Raw genomic sequence first — 26,115 nt, forward strand, 5'->3', positions numbered from 1 at the left:
TAAGATCATATAATTTAGCCAGTCTTTTAAGACATAGTATAGACTGGATCTTCGGATCCAATTTCTACACTAACTCACTGTTAGAGGCCCAACTAGCTCAACCATGGTCTTTGGGGGCACTCCTCCACACAAAGTTCTGTGCTTTACCCCCTGTGGCCAAACGTAGTACTCTATTGACAGACATTATAGCGGCTTAGAAAGGGGTACGTAAAATCTTCAAACTCCCTTTCATGATATCAAAATACATGCCAGTCTGGGGTCACCCAGAGTTTCCTGCAGGTAATGAAACAAAGCATTTTGTTTCGTGGAAACGAGGGGGTTTAGGGAAGGTTCAGGACTTCTGGGATAGACAAGCTAACTCCTATCTGTAATTTGCAGAAATGCTGAATAGATATTCACAAATTAAACCACAACACTTTTTGGCGCATGGGATTTCTTAGATATAGGGTGAAAGACCTGAGTGGGGAATTCACAGCCAATGCCTTTGATCGGGTAGTGGGAGATGGGTCCAGAAAAAGGTCACTTTCAGAAATCTATCACAAGATACGGGACTGCAAGCAAAAGTGTCTGGAGGACAATCTATTCTCCCACTGGAAAAAAACGTTTCCCTCACTAGATGCGGATACATTAATCATTCAAGTGATAATCAATCAAGTCTGGAGAGAATCACATTTCAGATTTATTCATAAAGCCATTTATGGGTTCCAGTTCTCGTCAGCCCTTCCTTCCTCTGAAAGATTGTCTAAATGCCCTAAGTGCCAGTTGGAAAAATCTGACTTGAGTCATGGGGTGTGGCCCGGCCTCCCAGAATTTTGGGAAGTTAGTCAAATGCCAGATAAAAAACACTACCGTAATTGCAAACCTCGATACCCTTGACTCCTGACTTGATGCTCTTCCATGCTTGGGCAAATGGGTCTAATGTGCAACCAGTTATATATATCTTACTGTTGGCAGCCAAACGCTGTATTTTTAGGCACTGGCTCAAACCCCAAATGCCATCAATGACGGAGGTTCTTAATCATGCCAAACTTTGCCTGAATATGGAGAGGATCGAGGCGGAACAGATGGGAGGGCGGTTTATTAACTCTTTGTTCAAGAGATGGGAGTCTTTCATAGGAGTGGTATATTCTGATGAAGACATGCACACTTTAATGGCCCCATTCATCCTTTCAGAGAGGTACCTGAAGAAGAAATTAGCCCAAACTTTGGGAAGACTTCAGATTGGTTGAAAAGTAATGATATTGCATTAAGAGAAGTAGAGAGAGAGGGGGAGGAGGGAGGGGGGGGGGGGGTAATTTGTAATTTGTAACTTGTAGTTTGTATTCTACAGTGTTTTAACCACCTCAGCCCCCCTAGCTTCAACACCCTTAATGACCAGACCACTTTTTACAATTCTGCACTACACTACTTTCACCGTTTATTGCTCGGTCATGCAACCACCCAAATTAATTTTATCTCCTTTTCTTCTCACTAATAGAGCTTTCATTTGGTGGTATTTCATTGCTTCTGACATTTTTACTTTTTTTGTTATTAATCGAAATTTACCGAAATTTTTGAAAAAAAATGACATTTTTCACTTTCAGTTGTAAATTTAAAAAAAAAAAAAAACGACATCTATATATACATTTTCTCTAAATTTATTGTTCTAAAATGTTTCTGTCATGTTCTACAATGCCCAGACAGTAGAAAACCCCCCACAAATAACCCCATTTCGGAAAGTAGACACCCTAAGGTATTCGCTGATGGGCATAGGGAGTTCATAGAACTTTTTTTATTTTTTGTCACAAGTTAGCGGAAAATTATGATTTTTTTTTTTCTTACAAAGTCTCATATTCCACTAACTTGTGACAAAAAATAAAATTTTACATGAACTCGCCATGCCCCTCACAAAATACTTTGGGGTGTCTTCTTTCCAAAATGGGGTCACTTGTGGGGTAGTTCTACTGCCCTGGAATTTTAGGGGCCCTAATGTGTGAGAAGTAGTTTGAAATCAAAATGTGTAAAAAATGCCCTGTGAAATCCTAAAGGTGCGCTTTGGAATGTGGGCCCCTTTGCCCACCTAGGCTGCAAAAAAATGTCACACATGTGGTATCGCCGTACTCAGGAGAAGTTGGGCAATGTGTTTTGGGGTGTCATTTTACATATACCCATGCTGGGTGAGATAAATATCTCGGTCAAATGCCAACTTTGTATAAAACAATGGGAAAAGTTGTCTTTTGCCGAGATATATGTCACAAGTTAGTGGAATATGAGACTTTGTAAGAAAAAAATAAATAAATAAATAATTTTCCGCTAACTTGTGACAAAAATTCTAGGAACTCTCCATGCCCCTCACGGAATACTGTTAAAACCACCCTAAATTAGGGCATTTTAGTTACACTCTGGTGTTCCAGATCAATGTACCCCCCCCAGGGGTTAATATCCACGCGTGGCTGAGAGACTGAACACTGACACAGAAGTTGGTCAAAGCAATCTCTAACTTTAATTACATGGGGTAAGCATATATACATTTTCAGAAGAGGGCAGTCCTCACTGAGGCTAAAACATTGTTTCATTGGTCAAAAAGGAAGAAGAGATAAGAGAGAGGAGATAGCACCCTGGCTTCTGCGCACTGGGTCCTACTTTGGAATGTGAACTAGTGTAAACATCTGGTTACCATCGCCATTTTGTAATGGAGTTTATTCTAACAAGAATACTGCCTACGTCATATGTGACACTTCAAAGAGGGGCTTCTCTATAGGCAGTGAATAATATATACATATCATCAAGCCATATGATTGGCTTACACATTCCACCACACTCTGTGGGACTCCTGTAGAAAGATGAGAAATCAGACACTTCCCACAGCACAGCTCTTTGCCCCCGTCTCTCTCTTCTCCAGTCTTGAAACAAAGAGGGGGGTGGGTGGGCACTTGGAAGTAGAAAAAGTTAACTCATTACAATCCTAGATATACAAAATATAGAATAAAATTCACACATCTTTAACAATACCTTGGGGTGTCTTCTTTCCAAAATGGGGTCACTTGTGGGGTAGTTATACTGGCATTTTAGGGGCCCTAATGTGTGAGAAGTAGTTTGAAATGAAAATGTGTAATAAATGCCCTATGAAATCCTAAAGGTGCTCTTTGGAATGTGGGCCCCTTTGCCCACCTAGGCTTCAAAAAAGTGTCACAAATGTGGTATTGACGTACTCAGAAGAAGTAGGGCAATGTGTTTTGGGGTGTCTTTTTACATATACCCATGCTGGGTGAGAGAAATATCTCGGCAAAAGACAACTTTTCCCATTTTTTTAATACAAAGTTGGCATTTGACCAAGATATTTCTCTCACCCAGCATGGGTATATGCAAAATGACACCCCAAAACACATTGCCCAACTTCTCCCGAGTACGGCGATACCACATGTGTGACACTTTCTTGCAGCCTAGATGCGCAAAGGGGCCCAAATTCCTTTTAGGAGGGCATTTTTAGACATTTGGATCCCAGACTTCTTCTCACGCTTTAGGGCCCCTAAAATGCCAGGGCAGTATAAATACCCCACATGTGACCCCCATTTTGGAAATAAGACACCCCAATGTATTGCAATGAGGGACATGGCGAGTTCATTGAATTTTTTTTTGTGGCAAAAGTTATCAGAATTTCTTTTTTTTTTCACAAACTCTCCCTTTCCGCTAACTTGGGACAAAAAGTTCAATCTTTCATGGACTCAATATGCCCCTCAGCGAATACCTTGGGGTGTCTTCTTTCCGAAATGGGGTCACATGTGGGGTATTTATACTGCCCTGGCATTTTAGGGGCCCTAAAGCGTGAGAAGAAGTCTGGAATATAAATGTCTAAAATTGTACGCATTTGGAGTCCGAAAAAAGGTCTGAATGGAGCCTTACAGGGGGGTGATCAAAGACAGAGGGGTGATCAATGACAGGGGGGTGATCAGGTAGTCTATATGGTGTGATCACCCCTCTGTAAGGCTCCATTCAGACGTCCGTATGTGTTTTGCGGATCCGATCCATGGATCCGTAAAACACATACGGACGTCTGACTGGAGACTTACAGGGGGGTGATCAATGACAGGGGGGTGATCAATGACAGGGGGGTGAGCAATGACAGGGGGGTGATCACCCCCCTGTCATTGATCACCCCCTGTAAGGCTCCATTCAGACATCCGTATGTGTTTTATGGATCCGCAAAACACAGACACAGCGGATCTGCAAAACACATACGGACATCTGAATGGAGCCTTCCAGGGGGGTAATCAATGACAGGGGGTGATCAATGACAGGGGGGTTATCAGGAAGTCTATATGGGGTGATCAGGGGGTTAATAAGTGACAGGGGGGTGTAGTGTAGTGGTGTTTGGTGCTACTTTACAGAGCTGCATGTGTCCTCTGGTGGTCGATCCAAGTAAAAGGGACCACCAGAGGACCAGGTAGCAGGTATATTAGACGCTGTTATCAAAACAGCGTCTAATATACCTTTTAGGGGTTAAAAAAATAATAATCGCATCCACGGCCTGCCAGCGAACAATCGCCGCTGGCAGGCTGTAGATCCATTCGCTTACCGGCCGATCCTGTGAACGTGCGCTGCTGTGTGCGCGCGTTCACAGGAAATCTCGCGCCTCGCGAGATGACGCGCCGGCGCGTCCAGGAGGAGTTACAGGGCCGCCGCATCCCTGCGTGCGGTGGTCCTGTAGTGGTTAATAATGCTGAATAAGATTGGAAAAAGTTAATGTACGACTTGTACCACTGATAATGACTTGTTTTGGTATGTTATACCTTGTACAATTTGCTCACTTTATTGAAAATCAATAAAAATTATATTACAAAAAAAAACTTGTGCTAAAAAAAAAAATATATATTCTATGAACTCGCCATAGTATTCCGTGAGGGGCATGGCGAGTTCATGTAAAATTTTATTTTTTGTCACAAGTTAGTGGAATATGAGACTTTGTAAGAAAAAAAAATCATTTTCCGCTAACTTGTGAAAAAAATATATCTTCTATGAACTCACCATGCCCCTCACGGAATACCTTGGGGTGCCTTCTTTCCAAAATGGGGTCACTTGTGGGGTATTTATACTGCCCTGGCATTTTAGGGGCCCTAAAGCGTGAGAAGTAGTTTGGAATCCAAAAGCGTACAAAATGCCCTGTGAAATCCTAAAGGTACTCATTGGAATTTGGGCCCCTTTGTGCACCTAGTCTGTAAAAAAGTATCACACATGTAGTATCGCCGTACTCAGAAGAAGTAGGGCAATGTGTTTTGGGGTGTATTTTTACATATACCCATACTGTGTGTGAGAAATATCTCTGTAAATGACAACTTTTTACATTTTTTTATACAAAGTTGTCAATTTACAGATATATTTCTCTCACCCAGCATGGGTATATGTAAAATACACCCCAAAACACATTGCCCTACTTCTTCTGAGTACGGCGATACCACGTGTGACACTTTTTTGCAGCCTAGGTGCGTAAGGGGCCGAAAGTCCAACGAGTACCTTTAGGCTTTACAGGGTTGGTCACAATTTAGCCCCGCCCAAAATACCAGAACAGTAAAAACACCCCACAAATGACCCCATTTCGGAAAGTAGACACCCCAAGGTATTCACTGAGGGGCATAGTGAGTCCGAGGGAGATTTTTTATTTTTTTTGCCAGAAGTTAGCAGAAATGGAAACTTTATTTTATTTATTTTTTCCTCAGAAAGTGTCATTTTCCGCAAACTTCTGAAAAAAATTAAATCATACATAAACTCACCATGCTCCTCCGCAAATACTATGGGGTGTCTTCTTTCTTAAATGGGGTCATTTGGGGGGTATTTATACTATCCTGGCATTCTAGAACCTCAAGAAATATGACAGGTGCTCAGAAAGTCAGAGCTGCTTCAAAATACGGAAATTCTCATTTTTGTACCATAGTTTGTAAACGCTATAACTTTTGTGCAAACCAATAAATATACAATTATTGGATTTTATTTATCAAAGACATGTAGCACAATAAATTCTGACACAAACCTGTATAGAAATGTAATTATATTTGAACAATTTAACCAGAGAAAGTTAAAAATACACTTTTTTTGAGAAAATTGCGGTCTATTTTGATTAATATAAAAAAAAATGAAAAATCTCAGCAGCAATCAAATACAACCAAAAGAAAGCTGTATTTGTGAGAAGAAAAGGAGGCAAAATTGATTTGGGTGCAAAGTTGCATGACCAAGCAATAAACCATTAAAGTTGTGAAGTGCCGATTTGTAAAAAAGGGCCTGGTCACAAGGGGGGTATAAACCTGTGGTCCTTAAGTGGTTAAAAAAAGTTGCAAAATAGGATGCAATCTTACTCCAGTACTGGTTGGTACAAATGAAGTAATATTATAAAACAAAAGTGTTCTTTATAAAGGTGTGCAAATTTATCAAAACCTGTGCATCCTTTGATCAATGGGGGGGGGGGGGGGGCAAATTACCGTAGATCAATGCAGACTCAAGCAAAGTGGACTTCAAAATATCCCCACTGGGTTTTATTACCTGCTAAACTAAGATTCCAAGCATAGCTCTGAGGATAATTATAACATGTTGAAGTTAATCCCCCTACCTCCTATAAATTAGGACAGCTGTAAGGGACTCTATGGCCCCTTTCACATGGGTGAGTATTCAGTGCGGGTACAATGCGTGAGGTGAATGTATTGCACCCGCACTGAATCCGGACCCATTCATTTCTATGGGGCCGTGCACATGAGCTTTGGTTTTCACGTATTACTTCTGCGTTGCGTGTAAATCGCAGCTTGCTCTATATTGTGCGATTTCCACGCAATGCAGGCCCCATAGAAGTGAATGGGGCTGCGTAAAAATCGCAAGCATCTGCAAGCAAGTGCGGATGCGGTGCGATTTCACGCACGGTTGCTAGGAGACGATCGGGATGGGGACCCGATCATTTTAGTATTTTCCCTTATAACATGGTTATAAGGGAAAATAATAGCATTCTGAATACAGAATGCATAGTACAATAGTGCTGGAGGGGTTAAAAAAAAATATAATAATTTAACTCACCTTAATCCACTTGCTCGCGCAGCCCGGCTTCTCTTCTGTCTTCTTCTTTGCTGATTGCAGGAAAAGGACCTGTGGTGACGTCACATCACATGATCCATAACCATGGTAAAAGATCATGTGATGGACCATGTGACAAAGAAGAAGACAGAAGAGATGCCGGGCTGCGCAAGCAAGTGGATTAAGGTGAGTTAAATTATTTTTATTTTTTAACCCCTCCAGCGCTATTGTACTATGCATTCTGTATTCAGAATGCTATTATTTTCCCTTATAACCATGTTATAAGGGAAAATAATACAATCTACACAATCCCGATCCCAAACCCGGACTTCTGTGAAGCCGATTTTTCTTACACGTGTTGCAAAACGCATTACAATGTTTTGCACTTGCGGGTAAAAATCGTGCATTTTCTCGCAACGCATCCGCCTCTTATCCGGGCCAAAAATATGACGCCCGTGTTAAAGAGGCCTATGTGGGTCGTAAAGATAGTCGCAAATCCCTTTTATAAATCGGTCATCTGACTATATTTATTTGCACCGTCGGTTTTACTACATGTTTGGCAGTTGGAGGGGGTGGAGGCTATGTCAGGGACCACAAATTTTATAACATTTACCCCTGGAAAAAGCTGTATATGTTGGTAAAAACTACTCCAGCCAGGGGAATTATTTTATCTTAAAGGGGCAAGGACTGCCCTAGATTGCCCTAATTTAGGACAAGGTGCACGTATCATCATACATTACAAGATTTTTACAGCAGCTCAGGGAGAAATCTAAAACCGGTCTAATTAAATCGCTCTTATAAGGCTGGATTTACACATTCAGGTTATCTGATGCAGTTTCTGGAGCCCAAACCGGGTTTAAAGAGTGTACAGTGGAGTAAAAAAAAAAAAAAAAAAGGTGAGGTTGTACCTTTACATTTACTCTTCCTTTATGATCCACACATGGTATTGGCTTCAAAAACTGCATCTAAACTGAACATGGTAACATGGAAACCTAGCCACCGTGCTCTTTTTCACACTGAGCATGCTCGTTTGAAAGAAAAACTTATGGTGTCTGCACACTGTGCAGATTTATGTGCAGAAAATCTGCAAGAAATCTGCACCAAAACCACACAGAAAACACCAATAAATATGCACTACTTATCGCAGTTTGGTGAATTTTTTGTGTGGCTTTTATGCAGATTTGATGCGATTTCCATTGAAACAGCTGAAATCTGAACAAAAGAAGGCACACAGCAGGTCAATTTCTGCACATAAGAAAAAAAGCAAAGTGTACATGAGATTTGTCTGATCTCATACACTTTGCTGAGTACCAGCAAAGTGTATGAGATCAGACAAATCTCATGTACACTTTGCTTTTTTTCTTATGTGCAGAAATTGACCTGCTGTGTGCCTTTTTTTGTTCAGATTTCAGCTGTTTCAATGAAAATCGCATCAAATTACTTTGCGATTTTTCAACATGATCCGCACAGTGTACAGGCGCCCAGTGTAATTTTTTTGTGCCGCTTTTCATTATTTTTTGTTTAGCTACATTTCTTGCTGCAAAAAACGCTAGATCAAGGATGTTAGCTGAAGGTCTATGAGAAATATTCAAATATTTGTCTTTCCTATTTCAGCTCTTGGTATTGTGTCCAAAAATTGCATTTTAACCCAAAATTTTCCATAGGAGAAAAATGTCATAAAGAAAAATGTTAGTGGAAAGACACTAGCTGCTATAAGGTTCGGATAATTTATCCGTAAATTAAGCGCATCTACAATAGTCTGTGCGTCTGGACTGGCTGAAGTAGTTTTTTGCCAACATTTACGCCTATTTCCAGAGGTAAATGTTAGTAAATTTGCTGGGCCGTCCCCTGACGCACCCTTGTCCTGTCCAACTGTCGAACATGGGGTAAAACAGGCTGTCCAACAATTTTTTTTAAAATTAGTTTTCAAGTTTTCAAAAGAACAGCATAACCTAAGTCCTTCCCCAGACAGAGGGAATAAATATACAGAACAAATACATCAGGAAAAACTTTTAAACCGTACCCAAACCACCCCAACGACCCTCAATGGGAAAGAATGCACCCTGAAAGAAAGAAAAAAAAACATATATTTAGTTTACCGGTAAATGGTTTTCCAGGAGTCCGGAATGACAGCACCCATGGAGGATGTCCTATTGGTCACTGTTGGGACAGGAAGAGAGAGAGAGAGAGAGAGATTAAAAGGCCCCTCCCCACCCCCTCTCTCCAGTGTTCTTACAACTTACTACTCATTTATTTTGAGCATCAATGTTAAATTCACATTGTATACAAGTCAGATCAATGCCATTTCAACAAAAAAGTACAATACAAAACAAGTTAATACTAGGTGCTGTCATTCCGGACTCCTGAAAAACCATTTACCTGTAAACTAAATATATGTTTCCAGGACGTCCTCCATGACAGCACCCATGGAGAACTAACAACTTAGACCGAAATCTTTAGGGGAAGACCACTGCCTGTAGGACTTTCCAGCCAAAAGCAAAGTCCTGGTTGGCCATTGTGTCTAGTCTATAGTGCTTGACAAAGGTTGAGGAAGTAGACCAGGTCGCGGCTCTGCAGATCTGATCAATTGTTGCCCCTGCCTTTTCTGCCCATGTTGCAGCCATGGCTTTGGTCGAATGAGCTCTTAACGATATGGGGCATAATAAGTTATAGGATTATATATTATATATCCTATATTATAGGATTCTTTGATGGTTTTCTTGATCCACAGGGCAAGTGAAGACTTTGAAGCTTTGCATCCTTTATTTCTTCCCCCGAATTGGATGAATAGATTTGCTGATTGTGTCCACAGTTTTGTCCGTTCAAGGTAGGCGAGGACGGTTCTCCTCACGTCCAAACAGTGGAACCGTTCCTCCTGTACATTTTTGGGGGTGGTACAAAATGAAGGAAGTATTATCTCCTGTTCTCTGTGAAAACTTGAGACAACTTTAGGTAAAAAGGACCGATCTATTTAAAATTATTCTTTCGTCTAGGATTTTTAGAAAGGGCTCAGTAATCGACAGGGCCTGTATCTCGCCTATTCTACGGGCTGTAGTGATTGCTAGCAGGTATACAGTTTTGAAGGACAGTAACTTATTAGATATCTGGTCAATGGGTTCAAAGGGAGAGCTACACAGGCTATTTAGAACTACATTTAAATCTCACAGGGGGACAGTCTGTCTCAGGGTGGGCCGCATTCTGGAAACTGCCTTGATGAATCTTTTGATCCACCTATGGTTTGCTAAGGGAATGTCTAAATAACTTAAAGCCGAAATCTGAACTTGAGCGTGCTGGGTTTTAAACCTAGATCAATCCCTTTCTGAAGGAAATCTAGTATGTAACCTACTGATGGTGTTTCAGTTCCTGGGTGAGTCTGGGATAACCAGGATGAAAACCTTTTCCATATTTTAGCATATATGGCAGAGGTTACGGGTTGCAGAGTTGAAATTACCTTATCTGAGAGTCCCTTCTTTCTCAGGGTCTGCCTCTCAGGATCCAGGCAGTCAATCTCAGTTTGTTGAGATATGGATGTTCCAGCGGCCCCTGTAATAACAGGTCTTTCCTGTATGGAAGGGGAAACGGATCTCTGATCAACATTTCTCTTAAGATAGGGTACCATACTCTCTTGGGCCAGTCTGGCGCTATAAGGATCAGAATCGTAGAGCTGGATCTCATCTTTTTCAAGATTGCAAGTCCAGCTGTGAATTTCCCTTTGATACGAAGAGATCCATCTGTGGCAGGCCCCATTTCTGGCAGATCTGTTGTTATACTTGTCTGTTTAGACTCCATTCTCCTGAGTCAATTCTGCGACGGCTTAGGAAGTCTGCCCTGGAGTTTTGGGATCATTTAAGGCGAGTTGCTGAAATGGACCGGACTTTCTGCTCTGCCCATCAGAAAATTTGCTCCGCTAGACCCTGAGGCAACGGGCATCTGGTCCCGCCTTGTCTTTTCAGATAACACACCGTTGTTATATTGTCTTACAAGATCCTGCCCCTGTAGAAGGTGCTCGGCTGCTTTCAATGTTTTTAGCACCGCCTTTAATTCCCTGTAGTTTGAGGACTTTAGCCTGTCCTGAAAGGACCATGTGCTCTGGAAAAATCTTTCTTTTACATGGCCCCCCCAGCCTCTGAGACTTGCATCCATAGTGACTGTCATGGCTGGAGTCGTATTCCAGGGAACCCCTTTCTCCAAGTTTTCGGTAGTTATCCACCAGGATAGAGAGTTCAACACCCTGTATGGCAGCTTTACTTTGAGGTTGAGGGAGCGGTGGTCTCTATATCAAGCTCTCAATACTGTTTCCTGAAGGGGCCTCGAATGCAATTGAGCCCAAGGCCCAATCGAAATACAGGATGTCACTAGCCCCAGGATCTGCATCGCCTCTCTTAATGAGTGGGACTTCTTCTTGAATAACTTGACCTTCCTTTTTATGTTGACCTGTTTCTGCATGGGAAAAAATTAATATTGTGTCACAGTGTCGAGGAGAGTACCCAGGAACTCTTTCTTCGTGCCCGGTAGAAGGTCTGACCCCAGGTCTTTGAATTGAGACAATGTTTGATGGATGTCTCCCTCCAGCTTCTGTACTGAATCTGCGATGAGCAGGAAGTCGTCAAGGGTACAATTGTAATTTGACTCTGACAAAGATAGGCCATGATTTCTGACACCACCTTTGTAAACAGACAGGGAGCGGATGAAATCCCGAATGGCAAGCACTGGAATTGGTAGTGGAGAATCTTCCCGTTGCTTTTAATTGCAAACCTTAGGTACTGTTGATGTTTCTGATGTATGGGGATGTGATAATACGCATCCTTGAGATCTAATGTGCAAAGAAGCGCCCCTGGGGTGATCAATGGAGTTGTGGACTTTACCAATTCCATTTTGATTCTGCAATAAGTCACCCACTTGTTAGAAATTTCAAATTGATTATGGTCCTCACCGACCCATCTGGATTTTTTTTTTTTACAAAGAACAGTCTTGAGTAATGACCCTTGAACTGTTGAGAGGGAGGGACTTGTGTAATAGCTCCTAGGTCTAGTAATTTTTGCACGTCTGACCAAAGCTGATGTTGAAGGTGAGGAGACTCGAAGTGTGTTAACTGGAAGGTCTGGAGAGGAGGACTTCGAAACTCTATCCTGAAGCAGTCTCTGATAGAATCAAGGACCCACTAATTCTGGGTAATCCGTTTCCAGTTTTGCCAGAAATGTCGCAGTCCCCCCCCCCCCCCCCCCCACTGGCCTGGCGTCATTGCTTTCCTGTGTTAGAATTGGGGTTGAAGAGGAACCCCCTTCCTTTAACCACTTTGGGGTAGCTCCATCTACCCGATTTCCCTTTTCCTCTATAATACCTGGTCTGACTTTGACTAGAGGCCTTATGAAAGGGCTGCGGTTTCTTTGTCTTTTCCTCAGGGAACCCTTTTTTATTATCTGCTGCATTCTGTAAGATGGAGTCGAGGACTGGGCCGAACACAAAGGAACCTGTGAAAGGTATAGCACAGAGTCTATTTTCTCCAGACCAAGATTTTAGCCAGAGGGCATGTCTGGCGGTGTTTGTCTGAGACTGTGTTTTGGCTGTGAATCTAATAGAGTTCGCTGAGGCGTCTGCTAGAAATCCTGAAGCCATTTTTAATAGGGAAAGTGACTCCAGGATGTCCTCTCTGGAGGCCTTAGCTCTGAGATGGTCCTCCAGCTGATTGAGCCACAGTACTTAGACTCTAGATACGGAGGTGGCTGAAATATTTGTATTTATTGTCGCCCCCGCTGACTCCCAGGACCTCTTCAGTAAACCGTCCATTTTTCAATCCATGAGATCCCTCAGCTGTGACAAATCCTCAAACGGAATTGAGGTCTTTTTCATCACTTTTGGGATCTCGTCCCAAAGTTTAGTGTCCGTAGGATCAAACAGCAGTCTGCTTTTGAATTCCCTGGGCAAATAGAGCTTATTTTCTCCCTCAGCCCACTCCTCTGTAATGAGGTCTTTTAGGTTTCTATTCACCGGGAAAGCCTTCCTTTTCTTTACCTTCAGGCCGCCAAACATCTCATCTTCGACTGAGCGTGCCTGTTCTTCCTCCTCAATAGCCATGGTTTGTCTTATAGCGGTGAGGAGGGGGTCTAAATCCTCAGATGAAAATAAACATCTTCTCTGTTCCTCCAGGGGATAGGAAGCTGAGACTTCATCTTCCATTTCGTCCGAGCAGTATAACCCTTCCTCTTCAGAGTCAGAGTTTTGCAGAATTCTGGGTCGTTTGGAGTGAGGGGAAGATGGCACCAGATCCGGGGTCTGGCCAGAACTTGCCGCCTGCACCTCTTCCCTCACAATAGCTCTCAATTCAGAAAGTAGAGACGAACGCTCCTCTTTAAGAATTTTTGATAAGCATTCTGGGCATAAGGATTTTTTTATATGAATCCAGAAGGTTTGTCTGGCAGGTTGCACACTTTTCCCCCTTCTTTTTTAGGTCTCCATGAGACTTGTGCCCTGACTCCTTTCCAGTCTAAAAGGGAAACTGAGAACAGACTTGCATTTATTGTCAAAGTGCCACAAAGATCCCTATTTAGACATGGTAGGGAATCTACTTACAGAGGATGGGAGAGTCTGAACAAGCCTCCTGCTTGGCAGACGCATGGACATCCATGATGCAACCTCCACAGGTTGTGATCAGGGACTTAAATAGGAAGAGTCGACTCCCAAAAATGTGAGACCTTATTGTTCCTGAGGTCTCCAGCATGCGATGCGCGCCGCCATCTTGCTTCCGGTGACGCGTCTGAACTTCCGGTCACGTGAGCGCATCGACGATCCCAGCTTAGCGTGGGCAGGGTGGCGCAGGACCTGCTTTCGAGCCCCATAGCTCCCGGAATGGAGAAGCGGCATCGGCGTCCCCGATCCCACGCGGTCATCCGAATGTAGCAGGTATGGGGACAAACCAGGGGACCACTTCCCAGAGGGGTACTGGTTTTGGGGGCTGCACGAGTCTGAAGAGGAGAGGCAGGAGAACCCCCCAACCAGACTCGCCCCTACACCTAACCTGTCCCTATAGTCGGGACGTCTCTCTCCCCCTATCCCCGTAGGGACAGGAATAACACTGGAGAGAGGGGGTGGGGAGGGGCCTTTTAATCTCTCTCTTTCTGTCCCAACAGTGACCAATAGGACATCCTCCATGGGTGCTGTCATGGAGGACGTCCTGGAAAAAGGACACTTGATTACATTCTTTGGGAAATCCAGGTATTCCAGAGACGGGTAAATTTGTTACTCTTAGGCCTCTTTCACACGGGCGAGATTTCTGCACGGATGCAATGCGTGAGGTGAATGCATTGCACCCGCACTGAATCCGGACCCATAAATTTCTATGGGGCTGTGCACATGAGCGGTAATTTTCACGCATCTCTTGTGCGTTGCGTGAAAATCAAGCAAGTGCGGATGCAGTGCGATTTTCACGCATGGTTGTTAGATGATCAGGATGGGGACCCGATCATTATATTATTTTCCTTTATAACATGGTTATAACGGAAAATAATAGAATTCTTAATACAAAATGCTTAGTACAATAGGGCTGGAGGGGTAAAAAAAAAAAAAAGAAAAAAAAGAAATTTAACTCACCTTAATCCACTTGTTCGCGCAGCCCGGCTTCTCTTCTTTCTTCTTTGCTGTGCAGGAGGAAAATGACCTGTGGTGACGTCACTGCACTCATCACATGGTCTGTCACATGATCCATCACCGTGGTGATGGATCATGTGATGGACCATGTGATGAGCACAATGACATCACCACAGGTCCTTTACCCAGGTCCTGAAGAAAGAAGAAAGAAGAGAAGCCGGGCTGCGCGAACAAGTGGATTAAGGTGAGTTAAATTTCTTTTTTTTCTTTTTTTTTTTACCCCTCCAGCCCTATTGTACTAAGCATTCTGTATTAAGAATGCTATTATTTTACCATGTTATAAGGGAAAATAATTACATCTACACAACCTTGAACCCAAACCTGAACTTCAGTGAAGAAGTTCGGGTCTGGGTACCACATTCACCCACGCGATAACAACGGAACGCAATCGCAGTCAAATCTGACTGCAATTGCGTACCTACTCACGCGGGTTTGCCGCAATGCACCCGGGACACATCCGGAGCCAAAACGTGACACCCGTGTGAAAGAGGCCCCAGGGTACTTTCACACTTGCGTTGTTGGATTCAGCAATCTGTATGCAAACAGATACCATTTGTAGACGGATCCGGATCCATCTCACAAATGCATTGCAATACCGGATCCGTCTCTCCGATTGTCATCCGGAAAAAATGGATCCGGTATTTATCTTTCACATTTTTAATGATCTGCGCATGCACAGACCCCAAAACCGGATCCGTTTTTCTGGAACACTTGGGTCCGGATCCGGCATTAATGCATTTCAATGGAAAATAATGTCGGATCCGGCATTCCAGCAAGTGGTCCGGAATTTGGGATGGAATACTGCAGCATTTGCGGTATAGAGATATAACCAGCACACACTCAAGTTGTATCTTACTGTTATTCAGTAAATAATTGCAGACTGCATTACCTGAAGTGTTGTTGTCGCCATCCACCTGCAACGTTACAGGATTTAGATCTCATGATATATAACAACACAAAATCAAATCCAACATCTAATACCATGGTGTATCCACTAACTTATTTCTTACAGTCCACATATTGGTCAGTACTGGAGTTAGTGACTATAGTGACAGAGATCTACTAATCACAATTTTACAGAATTCTGGCATACATCTGTGTTTTAGACATTTTTTAGACTCTGTTAAATGGGAATGGCTTTGTGAGAAAGAGAGCACGGCTTAGGCTACTTTCACACTAGCGTTCGGGTGTCCGCTTGTGAGCTCCGTTTGAAGGGGCTCACAAGCGGCCCCGAACACATCCGTCCAGCCCTAATGCATTCTGAGTGGATGCGGATCCGCTCAGAATGCATCAGTCTGGCAGCGTTTAGCCTCCGCTCCGCTCAGCAGGCGGACACCTGAACGCTGCTTGCAGCGTTCGGGTGTCCCCCTGGCCATGCGGAGGCAAACTGATCCTTCCAGACTTACAATGTAAGCATTAGCAATGCGCCTCACAGACCTATAAGAAGAAGGAGCGCCCGGCGGCCACGGCGCACGTGAGTATAATGCTGCTCACTAACATACAATGATTAATGGTCCTGTGGAGGGGGGCGCACTGCCCACTGCCACCAATGCAGAGACTGAAGAACATTACCGACACCCGACCTCTGAGAGGACGCTGCGATCTGCGCAATTAATCCCTCAGGTGCCACACCTGAAGGGTTAATTGCGCGGATCGCAGCGTCCTCTCAGAGGTCGGGTGCCGGTAATGCGAGTCACAGAATTACCTTCCCCCACGCCAAACTGCTGAGAGCGCTGCCGCAAGCGGCCAGCAGGTATCGGCAGTGGTATCGGGGACATTTGCATGAGTACAAGTACTCGGCAAATGTCAAGTATCGGTCCTGATACCGATACTGGTATCGGGACATCCCTAGCATTTATCAAGCTCACCTGTTTTTAGGTGTAAAATTAGACAGGCGTATTTCATGTCCGAGAACCAAAAACGAGTCACATGGGGTTATAACGTGACAATAATTATATCATTATATTACAAGCACGTCAGTGCCAGTCTTTTTGTTTTAAAAGTTATCACGGAGTGCATTTTTTTAGACTAAGGCACAAATACTATAATAAATGTGCTCCAGTGTGTGCAAGCAGTGCCAGCAATGCAGCCAAAAGCCACAGGGCTGCATATATCACTAATCAAAGAACTGATAACTTTTGTATGTTTTTGAGATTCTTGGCAAATACATTTTGTACAAAATTATTTGGGCCTGTCTGCCAGCATCAAGGGGATCTATATAAGATGGTAACCTAACACTAACTACTCCCTGTTATGTACTATACTGGCCACCAAGAAATACAGGGAATGCAGGTTCGACATGCATGCTGGGTACCATTTTTACAATTTTTGTGCCATAATGGCCTCCATTAAATCCAGGCAATGCAGGTATCAAAATGCATGCCAAGTCCACTCTATACCTCTCCTGGTGCCAAAAAGCTTCCAATGAGAGCAGTAAGAGTAGGCTACAGCTTTATACTTACACTAATAAATATTAGCCTATGGAGCAGACAGGCTGGTCAGGGGTGCAAGACTAACTGGAGTCAGCCACACCTCCAGCTCAGTACAATTGCAAGAAAAAGGGGGTCAGTCAGTACATCCAAATGTGCAGTTGCACATTCGCCATGGCTAGAAATACGAAGAAAAAAGACAGCAACAACACTCTGCAAGCACAAAGTACAAAAATGCCATAGTTACAGAAAATATTCTGGTGCTAATGCTATGTTTATTTTGTAAATTTGAGATTCTTGGCAAACACATTTTGTACAAAATTATTTGGGCCAGTCTGCCGACGTCAAGGCGATCTCTATAAGACGGGAAACTAACACTAAATACTACCTGTTATAGTGTCATACTGGCCACCATAAAATACAGGGAATGCAGGTTCCACATATTATACCTGCATATGACATGATTTTAATTTTTTTCCCAGTTATGATGTCACTGTGTACAAAGTGACCTTATATGCCTATTGCGGACAAGAATAGGACATGCTCTATCTTTGTTTGCAGGGCCACGGAACGGAACAATGGATGCGGACAGAACACGGTGTGCTGTCCGCATCTTTCGTGGCCCCATTGAAATGAATGGGTCCGCACCCGTTCCGCAAATTTGCAGAACAGATGCGGATCCATTTATACGGTCGTGTGAATGCTCCCTAAAGGTGCCCTACTTTGAGTTGCTCTGGGCCTCATGGCTTGTTACACACCTGGTTGCCATTACTTTGTTGTCAGTCACTGAATGAATGAAGGATAAGCACCTCTACACTCAGGAAACCCACCTGGTGAGTCTACGTGGTCTACTTATTTATGGCTGTGATGTACTTTCTTCTAGATACTTACACTTAACCAGTAGGGTTGAGTGAACCCGAACTTTAGGATTTTTGGAACACAGAACTTTTTTCAGTAAAAGTTCTGGTTCGAGTTCGATGTTCGGCAATTTAATGGCGCTTTTTGAAAGGCTGCAAGGCAGCCAATCAACAAGCGTTTAACTAGTGGCATGGCTGTGATTGGCCAGTGCAGCATGTGACCCAGCCTCTATATAAGCTGGAGTCACGTAGCGCCGCACATCACTCTATCAATCTATCTGATCACATAGATCACATCACAACTTGTTATTAACTCTGTGATTAAGGCCTCATGCACACGACAGTTTTCTTTCACGGTCCGCAAAAACGGGGTCCGTAGGTCCGTGATCCGTGACCGTTTTTTCGTCCGTGGGTCTTCCTTGATTTTTGGAGGATCCACGGACATGAAAAAAAAGTCGTTTTGGTCTCCGCCTGGCCGCGCGGAGCCAAACGGATCCGTCCTGAATTACAATGCAAGTCAATGGGGACGGATCCGTTTGATGTTGACACAATATGGTGCCATTTCAAACGGACCCGTCCCCATTGACTTTCAATGTAAAGTCTGGAGTTCTTTTATACCATCGGATTGGAGTTTTCTCCAATCCGATGGTATATTTTAACTTGAAGCGTCCCCATCACCATGGGAACGCCTCTATGTTAGAATATACTGTCGGATATAAGCTACTTCGTGAAACTCAGATCCGACAGTATATTCTAACACAGAGGTGTTCCCATGGTGATGGGGACGCTTCTAGTTAGAATACACTACAAACTTTGTACAAGACTGCCCCCTGCTGCCTGGCAGCACCCGATCTCTTACAGGGGGCCGTGATCAGCACAATTAACTCCTCAGGTGCCGCACACTGGGGGGAGATGGGAGGCCGCACACTGCCCCCAATGTTGATACTGCTATAGAGGGAGGGGGGCCGATGGGGGGCGCACACTGTGCCACCAACGATATTCAAACTGGGGAGGGGGGGGGGTCTGCCCTCTGCTGCCTGGCAGCCCTGATCTCTTACAGGGGGATATGATAGTACAATTAACCCCTTCAGGTGCCGCACCTGAAAGGGTTAATTGTAGGATCACGGTCCCCTGTAAGAGATCGGGTGCTGCCAGGCAGCAGGGGGCAGTCTTGTAGAAAGTTTGTAGTGTATTCTAACTAGAAGCGTCCCCATCACCATGGGAACGCCTCTGTGTTAGAATATACTGTCGGATATGAGTTTTCACGAAGTGAAAACTTAGATCTGAAAAAGCTTTTATGCAGACGGATCTTCGGATCAGTCTGTATGAAAGCAACCTATGGCCACGGATGCCAATCTTGTGTGCATCCGTGTTCTTTCACGGACCCATTGACTTGAATGGGTCTGTGAACCGTTGTCCGTCAAAAAAATAGGACAGGTCTTATTTTTTTGACGGACAGGATACACGGATCACGGCCTCGGCTGCAAAACGGTGCATTTTCCGATTTTTCCACGGACCCATTGAAAGTCAATGGGTCCGCGAAAAAAAACGGAAAACTGCACAACGGCCACGGATGCACACAACGGTCGTGTGCATGAGGCCTTACTGGGATTTTGTTTTGTGGGTGCAGTGCAACAGTGACACAGAAAATACGTTTTATCCGTCTGTTAGGTGGGTGTTCTCGGCCATTTTGTGCAAGTTCAGTGCACCAGCACTGCATATGTGCCAGGGACAATAATTTAACCTAGTTATTTCAGTTCAGTGGGAAACATATACCCATTTTTTAAGTGCACCTGCACTGCATATGTGCCAGGGGAAGGGAGAATAATATAGGGAATCCGCTTGTGAGTTCAGGGACCCAGGGGGTGACATATACCAAGTAAAACCATTTGTTAGATTCTGGGGGGAAAAATCATTTATTTTTTTTGCTAAAAAGTACATTTGTGCCCTGAAAGGATTCGGATCTTTCTGGACCTCTAGGACTACCTTGATTTGACCCTACTGACGTCAGGAGAGTGTTCCTCAGCAGCAAAGGACTGACACGCACACAGGTATCACTGAGAAACACTCTGATTTTATTGTCCTACAGTTCAGCCTTTTATTAGGCAGAGAGTATAATTTACATAGTAACAGCATTAACCAATCATATGTAGACACATAAAGGCCGGTAAACATTAAGCCGGAATGACCTTGTAAAGCGTGACTGCCTTCACTAAAATTTAGGAATTTCAAGAAACTGTCCAAGGACAGAGAAAGAAACCTAAATTCCAGTGGGGGAACTTGAAACAGTGCATGAACAAGATGCTATCACAATACATATTGTTAGTAAAGACAAACTGGAGTCACATTTCTCTTCACGCTCTGCACTGCATTTGTGATAGTGAAAGAAAATCTGTTTAATCCATCTGTTTAATTGTGGTTGAAAAAATCTTATTTTTTTTCCCCTATAAAGTGCATTTGCGGCATTTGCGACAGTCCAATACAAGCGTTAAATACTGCTGTTATATTCAGGTTTTAAAAAAACTCAAATTTTGTGCTAGATACAGGTCCTTCTAAAAAAATTAGCATATTGTGATAAAGTTCATTATTTTCTGTAATGTACTGATAAACATTAGACTTTCATATATTTTAGATTCATTACACACCAACTGAAGTAGTTCAAGCCTTTTATTGTTTTAATATTGATGATTTTGGCATACAGCTTATGAAAACCCAAATTAGCATATTTCATCCGACCAATAAAAGAAAAGTGTTTTTAATACAAAAAAGTCAACCTTCAAATAATTCTGTTCAGTTCTGCACTCAATACTTGGTCGGGAATCCTTTTGCAGAAATGACTGCTTCAATGCGGCAGTGGCATGGAGGCAATCAGCCTGTGGCACTGCTGAGGTGTTATGGAGGGCCAGGATGCTTCGATAGCGGCCTTAAAGTGACACTGACAGGCCCAAAAAGCATATTTAGGGGTATATATGACAGTATAGGTCTTATAAAGGGTATTAAAATCATCTAAGTATCCCCCCTGTCCACCTCATAAATACAGTAATCTGAAGTTTTATAACCTGCTTTCCTGGTGTTCAATCTGCCCAAGGGGCGGTGCTTCATATCAACTTGATATGAAGCACCGCCCCTTGGGCAGATTGAACACCAGGAAAGCAGGTTATAAAACTTCAGATTACTGTATTTATGAGGCGGACAGGGGGGATACTTAGATGATTCTAATACCCTTTATAAGACCTATACTGTCATATATACCCCTAAATATGCTTTTTGGGCCTGTCAGTGTCCCTTTAAGCTCATCCAGAGTGTTGGGTCTTGCGTCTCTCAACTTTCTCTTCCCAGTATCCCACAGATTCTCTATGGGGTTCAGGTCAGGAGAGTTGGCAGGCCAATTGAGCACAGTAATACCATGGTCAGTAAACCATTTACCAGTGGTTTTGGCACTGTGAGCAGGTGCCAGGTCGTGCTGAAAAATGAAATCTTCATCTCCATAAAGCTTTTTAGCAGATGGAAGCATGAAGTGCTCCAAAATCTCATGATAGCTCGCTGCATTGACCCTGCCCTTGATAAAACACAGTGGACCAACACCAGCAGCTGACATGGCACCCCAGACCATCACTGACTGTGGGTACTTGACACTGGACTTCAGGCATTTTGGCATTTCCCTCTCCCCAGTCTTCCTCCAGACTCTGGCACCTTGATTTCCGAATGACATGCAAAATTTGCTTTCATCCGAAAAAAGTACTTTGGACCACTGAGCAACAGTCCAGTGCTGCTTCTCTGTAGCCCAGGTCAGGCGCTTCTGCCGCTGTTTCTGGTTCAAAAGTGGCTTGACCTGGGGAATGCGGCACCTGTAGCCCATTTCCTGCACACGCCTGTACACGGTGGCTCTGGATGTTTCTACTCCAGACTCAGTCCACTGCTTCCGCAGGTCCCCCAAGGTCTGTAATCGGTCCTTCTCCACAATCTTCCTCAGGGTCCGGTCACCTCTTCTCGTTGTGCAGCGTTTTCTGCCACACTTTTTCCTTCCCACAGACTTCCCACTGAGGTGCCTTGATACAGCACTCTGGGAACAGCCTATTCGTTCAGAAATTTCTTTCTGTGTCTTACCCTCTTGCTTGAGGGTGTCAATGATGGCCTTCTGGACAGCAGTCAGGTCGGCAGTCTTACCCATGATTGCGGTTTTGAGTAATGAACCAGGCTGGGAGTTTTTAAAAGCCTCAGGAATCTTTTGCAGGTGTTTTGAGTTACTTAGTTGATTCAGATGATTAGGTTAATAGCTCGTTTAGAGAACCTTTTCATGATATGCTAATTTTTTTAGATAGGAATTTGGGGTTTTCATGAGCTGTATGCCAAAATCATCAATATTAAAACAATAAACGGCTTGAACTACTTCAGTTGGTGTGTAATGAATCTAAAATATATGAAAGTCTAATGTTTATCAGTACATTACAGAAAATAATGAACTTTATCACAATATGCAATTTTTTTTAGAAGGACCTGTACTACATTTGCAGCCTTTGCTGTATTTCTGACAGTCCAATACAAGCTTTAAATACTGCAGTTATATTCTAGTTTAAAAAGATAACACCCATTTTGTGCAAGACACTGCATTTGGGGCCTTCCCTGCATTTCTGACAGTCCAATACAAGCGTTAGATACTGCGGTTATATTCTAGTTTAAAAAAAAACACCCATTTTGTGCAAGACCCTACATCTGGGGCCTTTGCTGCATTTGTCACAGTCAAATACAAGCTAAACAAGGCATGGATCCCACAGGATTTGTCCGTACCTTGTGCAGAATAGACATGTATAACGGCCTTACTCAGCCATTGTTATACTCCAGCGCACTTTCTCATTGTTGTATTTTTTATATTTCCCATTGTTTTGGGGTGTACCCCAATTAAAAAAAAAATCATAATAATAAAACAAAAAACAGTGTTGGCTACCTCCTCCACCTCCTCCTCAACCTCCTACTCCATATGGACCTCCACCTACTAGATCAAGATTATTATTTTACATTTTTACGTATTTTATGTTCTTTTAAGTAATTTCACAAATTTGTCTGATACATTGTTGGGTGACATATCCCAAATTTTGGGTTGTGATATACCCCTGCTCTACATTGTGGACAGGGAAATAAATTTCACTAATTTGTCTGTTACATTGTCGGATGAAATTCACAAATTTTTGGTTGTGATATACCCCTGCTCTACATAGTGGACAGGGAAATACATTTCACTAATTTGTCTGTTACATTGTTGGGTGACAATACATTTAGGACAGTACGAATGTTGAGGTCGGAAAAAGTACAGACGATAGTAGATTGGGGGGACTGACAGTGCCTACAGTTCCTTCGCATTGTCTCTCACCCAGTCCCCTGTTGAAAGATCAGAGTTGGCACCTACAGCCCATGGCCATCTGTCTTTTAACTCGCCCCCTTGCAAATCAGGCAAGCAGTCTGAGCCCCAAGTCATGCAGCAGTCTCTTATGCTTTTTGATGACTCTGCTGGCAGGGTTTCCGTGGGCCATCCACATAGCCCTGCGCCAGAACTGGAAGAGATTGAGTGCACTGATGACCAACCACTTATGTTTCAGGACATGGGAAGACCACCGCAGCACGTCTCTGATGATGACGAAACACAGGTGCCAACTGCTGCTACTTTCTGCAGTCTGCAGACCGACAAGAAGGGCAGGGGTAAAGAGTGGGTGGAAGATGATGTGGAGGATGATGAGGTACTAAACCCCACATGGAATCAAGGTCAAGCGAGTGAACCGTCTAGTTAGGAGGAAGAGGCGGTGGTCGCACAGAGGCACCAGCACAGCAAAAGAGGGAGCAGGGTACAAAAGCATTACATTCTTGGGTGACATTTTACAATTTTTGCCGTGAATAAACCCCTGCTCTGCATAGTCGACAGGGACCGAAATTTTTAAAAATCGTCTGTTCCATTGGTGGGTGACATTAACCTATTTTTGCAGATGAAAAAACCCTGCTCTGCATAGGTGACAGGGACTTAAATTCCTTAAATTCGTCTTTAATTGATGCGCACCCCCTCCTTTCATTCGATCCTTCTGCTTTAATAACTTGCCCCACATTTCCGCTCGACCACATTTCAGCCATTGACCTCCCTTGGATGTGGTATCCCTTTCTCATGTTACATCTCCGGCGTGGAACCCTGATTCCCCGCTACCCATGATCACCATGGTAGGCGCAGAAAAGAACATTGAAAGTTAATAGAGAAGGTATCCAATTGGATCGTGGACATCACGGGGACGTGCGATCAGGCAGAAGTTATCTAGAGTCAACAAAGCGGCAGTAGTGCCTCTCCTGTCTAACGTTTCCAAATCCTAAATACCCCAGTGAAATTCCCTGTAATTTTTTATTAATCATTCCAATAACAGGGCATCTTTAGAGTCCTGTATTGTTATTTATCGTCACTACCTCGCCGAGTCGGGAGTGGGTAATTGCCGCGCGCCCCCTCCTTTAGTTTGATGCTTCTGCTTTAACAACTTGTCCCACATTTCCGCTCGATCACATTGCAGCCATTGACCTGCCATGGGTGTGGTATCCCTTTCTCATGCTCCCTCTCCGGCATTGAACCCCGATTCCCCGTTACCCGTGATCACCATGGTAGGCGCATAAAAGAACATCGAAAGTTGATAGAGAAGATATCCAATTGGATCGTGGACGTCACTGGGACGTGCAACATGGTGGAGCAGTATGTGTGCACACGCCTATACGTACTGACTGATGAGTCTGCCCACTTCAACTTCTGGGTCTCCAAATTGGGCACATGGCCTGAGCTTGCCCTTTACGCCTTGGAGGTGCTGGCCTGCCCTGCAGCCAATGTATTGGTAGGAGGGGGTTATCAGAGACAAGCGCAGCCGCGTGTCCACAGCCAATCTGGACAAGCTCACGTTCATTAAAATAAACCAGGCAGGGATCCCACAGGACTTGTCCGTACCTTGTGCGGAAAAGACATGTATACCGGCCTCACCCAGCCATTGTTGTACTCCAGCGCACTCTCTTTGTTTTCTTTTTTATATTTCCCAATGTTTTTGGGACATCCAAATTTAAACAAAAAATAAATAAATAAAATAAAAACCCAAACCAAAAACCAGTGGTGTTGGCTACCTCCTCCACCACCGCTTCCACCTACACCGTCACATCCACCGCCTCCTCAACCTCCTACTCCATATGGACCTCCTCCTACTAGATCAAGATTATTATTTTTTATTTTTACATATATTATGTTATTTGAAGTCATTTCCCTATCCACATTTGTTTTCAGAGCACTTGCCATGCTCTTAACCACATTTTGCTGCCATTTGCAGCCCTCTAACCCTTTCCTTTACTTTTTTTAAGAGCCATTTTAGTGCTCCAAAGTTCGGGTCCCCATTGACTTTAATGGAGTTTGGGGTCAAGTTCGGGAACCGAACTCAAACTTTTTTGTGAAGTTCGGCCGAACCCGTCGAACCTGAACAACCAGGTGTCTGTTCAAATCTATTCACCAGCATTTAGGACTAATAATTCTGATAAGCAAAAAACTGTACAAAACATTCCATTTGTCCATTTTTTCCATCCATGTGGCATCAGTAGGTCAGCTATTTTCAATTGAAGAATGGACATCCAGAATCTTCTTTCAACCATCCGTGTCAAACTGAGAACACACGTATGGTGACAGTGTGCTGTTTTGTTTCTAGAGTGAAAATCGGACCAAAATATTGCTTGCTATGATTTTCATTAAACAGACCAATGGTCCAGGAAGAAAGTCGAACATGTGAATTGACCCATTGACTAATTAGAAATGAGCGAATTTCAGGATATGACATTCGTTCACGCTTCGTTTACTGGTAAAAGGTGAATTGCGTTATGGATTCCGTTACCACGGACCATAACGCAATTCTATGACGGAATGCATAACGGAATGCCTTTATAGGCATTCCATTATTCATTCCGTCATAACAGAAGTCTATGGCCAGCATAACGGATCTGTCCAGTGTCAGTTATGCAGGAGAGGACTCCCCTGCATAACAGAAATGGAATGGATCCATTTTGCAGCCCATAGACTTCTATTATGACTGAATGAATAACAGAATGCCTCTAAAGGCATTCTGTTATATAATTGCCTTATGGTCCGTGGTAACGGAATCTATAAC

General features: G+C 43.5%; 1 protein-coding gene across 1 annotated transcript in view; it reads right to left on the reverse strand.

Annotated features, from left to right (window-relative positions):
- Window positions 1-26,115, reverse strand: part of C4H6orf118 (chromosome 4 C6orf118 homolog) — a 157,955-nt gene that overhangs the window by 66,963 nt on the left and 64,877 nt on the right. The window lies entirely within an intron of this gene.

Source organism: Bufo gargarizans, chromosome 4 (assembly GCF_014858855.1).
Source record: "Bufo gargarizans isolate SCDJY-AF-19 chromosome 4, ASM1485885v1, whole genome shotgun sequence".
NCBI classification, from domain to species: Eukaryota; Metazoa; Chordata; class Amphibia; order Anura; family Bufonidae; genus Bufo; species Bufo gargarizans.